At 37.6% G+C, this 4844-nt stretch overlaps 1 pseudogene; it reads right to left on the bottom strand.

The window, feature by feature from the left end:
- Positions 1 to 829: 829 nt before the first annotated feature.
- LOC109678911 (RNA-binding motif, single-stranded-interacting protein 1-like) lies at positions 830 to 2336 on the bottom strand (annotated as a pseudogene).
- Positions 2337 to 4844: the final 2508 nt, after the last annotated feature.

Raw genomic sequence — 4844 nt, 5'->3', positions numbered from 1 at the left:
CCCAGTCAGAAAATGTGTTTCACACAAAACATTTTCCCCCTTCTTGCATTTCACTACCTTACACATCATATGAAAAATCATTAAAAACATCTGCTACATATTTTAAAAAGTCAAAATTTCAACAACTTTTATTGACTAGCTTTTAAAAGCCCTATGCTTCTGTTTTACAAGGCATACTAGATCAACTCATTTGGTCAAAGCATCCTACATTAGTTTGAACTAACTTTTACTGAAAGAGCTACAGCATCAAGAGCTAAGGCAAACTGAAATTCATAGAAAAGCAGAAGACACTTCACACTATTGAAAGAAAAACAGAAAGCTAAGAAAAGACATTGACAACAACACTGAATTACAGCAACATTTGCATGGCCAGTACAGAACACCATGGGTGAAGCCAGACAATTGAAGATTCAGAAAGCCCATTTCATACAGCTGAAAAAACTCAAATTGAACAAAGCCATAAAAATCTGTTCATGCACTTGGATAAGTCTTTGTGTTCTTTGTGCATGCCCAGAAAATTGAAGTTTTTTTTCTTTTCTTTTTTGCGTTATAACATTTGCTAAAAATATTTTTTGTAGTTGTTTTTATGTTTTTTACTAACATAAACCTGTTTAGGGGAAGAATTGCTAGATTAATTTGAGGATTTTATGTACCTTATAGAACTTATAGCAAAAACAGTTTTAATTGATTTCATTATAAATAACATTTTCAAGAGCCTGTACAAAACTGTCAATAATTTCTTAAAACATACAATTGATCAGAAAAATCCATGATTGTTCATCCTTCACACCCTTCTTCATGTAAAAACGCCCTTCTGTACACCTCACAGTTACTTATTAGGTTGAAAGATATATGGACACGTGTCATTAGACATCTCTATAGACGATTGCTGCTGACCACTTTCTTCCTCAACAGGAACTGCTGTCATCTGCATGTGCATACTGTAGCAAATAGGCAATCTGCATGGCTGACATTACAGGCATGTATTTTCCAATTCTTCTTAGTGAAAGATGACTCATCTGCTGGGCCAGGGGGCTGAATATAGACGCAGGCTGCAGTGACATGGTGTGTTCTCACTGAAGGACTGAAGGACAGACTGAGGGAAGACCCAAAAGGGTGATAAGTGGTCAAGGAGACACTTCTCCTCCCTAAGAAATGCCTGTTTGCATCTGAAAGGCATCTCCACCCTCAGGCAACGTAAATAGGCTATAAAACCCCACTCCCCACCCTGGCCCAGGGGATCACTGGTTTCTGGGTCTCCCTGAATTCTCCAATATGCAATCTTTCTCTTCTCTTTTCTCCAACTAAATTCTCTACAAATAAAATCTTTCCGACCTCTGCTGTTGGAGTCTGCCTGTGCTTTCATTCTCAGAGCAGGCTCAAGAACCCTGAGCATCTGAAATTCCTGCGCATGTCATCCGTGCATCATCACCAAGGGAGATAAGATGGCACCAGGGTGCTATAGGATATGTGGTTGAGGCCACACCTAAGAAGGACTCTGCACCTGGTAGGCAGATACAGGAGATGCAATATAGGATGTAAGAGAAGTTTGAGTGGTCATTCGGTTTGTAGCAATACTGTATAGTAAAGGATAAGACCATTCCATATAGCAGCTGTAGGTGGGTCAGTAGTGAGTGTCAGTCCAGCCTTTCCTTCTCTATGCCATGATCTTCCATTAGGGATGTATTTGTTTAGATTCTGTCTCTTCTGTCCTCCATCTGCAAACTTGCACAATAAAGGTTTTGTAGGAGCAGAAACTCCTGGTGAGGTCTTACTGAATTTTTCATTAAAGTGACTGATTACAGCTTTGCATTTTTCAATCCTGGCAAAGCCAACACCATGACTTGTGCTGCTGGAATCACATAGTGTCCTTGTAGAAATAACTGCCCAAATGGCTTGAGCACACTTTCAAATTCTTGCTCTTCCATGGACAGTAACAAATTAGAAATACACAGGTTTGTAGGACCTTGTTCCTACTGCTTTGCCATTTGAGCTTGAACCCCACTGGTCTGCAGGGCTCACGCAACTTTCTGATCTGCTGCAGGATAGCCTTTGCATTTGTTTGTCGTCTTATCTAAAATTGCCTTTGTCGAGACTATTTTGCCATATGGTTAGTAGAGCCTCACCAGGTCCTGGTCAGTGGTGTGGGGGCAGGCCTCGGATATAGAGTTTTGCTTACTTGATCCCATCCTGAATTGCTATTGCTGCTACTGTTGTTGTTACTGCTGGTGGGGCTGGGCCATGGTGTGCACCGGGATCAGAGACTGCTACTTGTGGTAGGCCGTCCTGCAGTTATCACTGGCCCTGGGGATGGCATTGCCCCTAGGGAAGATCATCTCTGCAGGGGTGGCAGCAGTGGTGGACCTGGGCCTGGAGTGGAGTGGGGGAGGGGCCAGTGTGGGCAGAGCAGGTAGGTTCCAGGGGGAGGGGGCTGTGGGCTCAGCTTCTCCTGTTGACTTCTTATTCTCTCATGTTTTTTGTGTTGTTTAAGCAATTACAAATTACAGAATATTTGCTTATCCTTCCAAAGTTGAAGTCATACTGAAAACTTAAATGGTCAATGATTTTCAAATTAAGAGGATCTGAAACTCTTTAGTTGTTGTTCCCACAGTGAAAACTATTCAATGAAGACAAGTAGAAAAATACACACTCAGGGACTTACTATGAGTAATTATGCAGTTCTAATACAATCTTGAAGTTTCAATATGAATAATTTTTGGGGAGAGATCAATTTTTATTACATTTGTTGAATTGTATTACATTTGCTTCCTAGGCTTAGGACAGTTGTTTTAAAAGTTTTATTTAAATATGTAAAGTAGATTAGGAAAGCATTATGTCCTGCATTAGTGACATGCTTAAGTTTTGTTTTGAAAATAGCTGTGACAAATTATAATTTGTCATCCACTCCTTCCCTCCAGGGGTAAAGCCCAGATGTTAGTTCACTGGTAAATATTAAACAAACTATTTTAATAGCATTATTTTGATATTTCCTTTGTACATACTATATTGATTAGACTGACTTTCAAAGCATTTACATATACCAAAATGACATTTAATATTTTATTTTAGAGGAGTGGAAAATAATTCTCTGACAGTTTATTTTACTACACTTCTAATAGAATAGACAGATACAGTAAATAATATAATGGCAACCATTTCTAAGAAGCTATTTAGAAATATGGATTGCTCCTATTTTCTTCTAATAAGTAGGTTTGATAATTTATTATGAGGTTGCTTAAAAAAATTCAGTTCCTAGATTCAAATAACGTTCTATATACCTTTACTTAATGTTTTAAAATTTTCATACAGAGGAAATAAGAAATTTCTAATTAATGCTTAAAGTTCTGATGAACACATAGAAAAACAATTTTAAAGCTGAAAATGCAGGCTCTCCAAAATGTGTGTGCACTGAACTTCATACATTGAGGATGTAGACTTTCAAATAATTTCATTTTTTGTTGTTATTTATTTATCTATGCCTGGCTTATTGACCGAGAAGGGGACTTGCTAAGGTTTTGCCAGAGTTGGCCTTGAATTATAGTCCTCCTGTCCTCCAGGAGTGAAGCACCATGACAACCCCAAACTTTTCTACATGGTTACAAGCAATGTACACTCCCATCAACAGTGTGTGAGAATACCTTTTTGTTCATGTCCTTGTCAGCATGTGTTGGTTTTGTGTTTGTGGTATCAGCCATTTTGACTGGTAGGAAATGATATCTTATTGTGCTTGCAAATAGCATTTCTCTGACATCTAATGATATGGACACTGTTTCATCTATTCAGTTGTCATCTGTAAATCTTACTTCAAAAAAAATCCTTTCAGATCATTTGCCCATTTTAAATCAGATGATTTACTTTTTTAATGCTAAGGATTTTGAGTTCCTTGCGTATTATGGATATTAACTCCTTGTCAAATGATTTACCTAGAAAATATTTTCTCCTGTTCTGTAGACTGTTTCTTCTTGATTGTCTCCTTTGACATCAAAGCTTTCTATTTTAGAGGCTGCTGGAGAGTCTCAAGTGGTAGAACGCCTGCCTACCAAGAGTGAGGTCTTGAGTTCAAACGTCAGTACCACCAAAAAACAAAACAACAACAAAAAAAGCTTTCTACTTTAATGTAATCCATTTTCTCTATTTTCTTTTGTTTCTTGCACTTTTGGGGTCATATCCAAAATTTCATTGCCCTTACTGGTATCTTGAAATTTCTCCCATGTTTTCCAGTAGTTTCATAATATCAAGTTGTACATTTGGCTCTTTAATCTATTTTGAGTTGGTTTCTGAACATGATGAGAAGCAGAGGTCATATTTCATTCTTCTGAATGTGGATATCTAGTTTTCCCAGCACTATTTATTGAAGAGGTTGTCTTTGCTCCAATGTGTGCTTGTAGTGCCTTTGTTGAAACTCAGTTGGATGTCGATGGGTGTTTATTTCTGAGTCTGTGTTCTGTTCCATAGGTCTCTGTGTCTGTTTTTATGCCAGTACTGTGCTTTATTTTTGTTATGACGGCTCTGATGTATGTCTTGAAACCAGTCAATGTAATGCCACTGGGTTTGTTATTTTTCTTCATGTTTGCTTTGGTTATTTAGGGCCTTTTGTGCTTCTACATCAGTTTTAGGATTATTTTTTCTTAATCTGTGAAGTATATTATGGTATTTGTGTGGAGATTGCATTGAATCTGTAAATTGCTTTAGGTATTATGGACACTTTCACAATAATTAATTCTTCCAATCCATGAATCTAAAGGTCTTTCCAGTTGTTTTTGTATCTTCTTCAATGTGTTTCTTCAGTGTTTTGTCATTTGCATTGTTGAAAGTTGTGAGTTTCTTGGATAAATTTATTACTA

This window comes from Castor canadensis, chromosome 3 (genome assembly GCF_047511655.1).
Source record: "Castor canadensis chromosome 3, mCasCan1.hap1v2, whole genome shotgun sequence".
NCBI lineage: Eukaryota > Metazoa > Chordata > Mammalia > Rodentia > Castoridae > Castor > Castor canadensis.
Note: the sequence above shows the minus strand (reverse complement) of the source record. Positions and strands in the feature narration are given on the sequence as shown.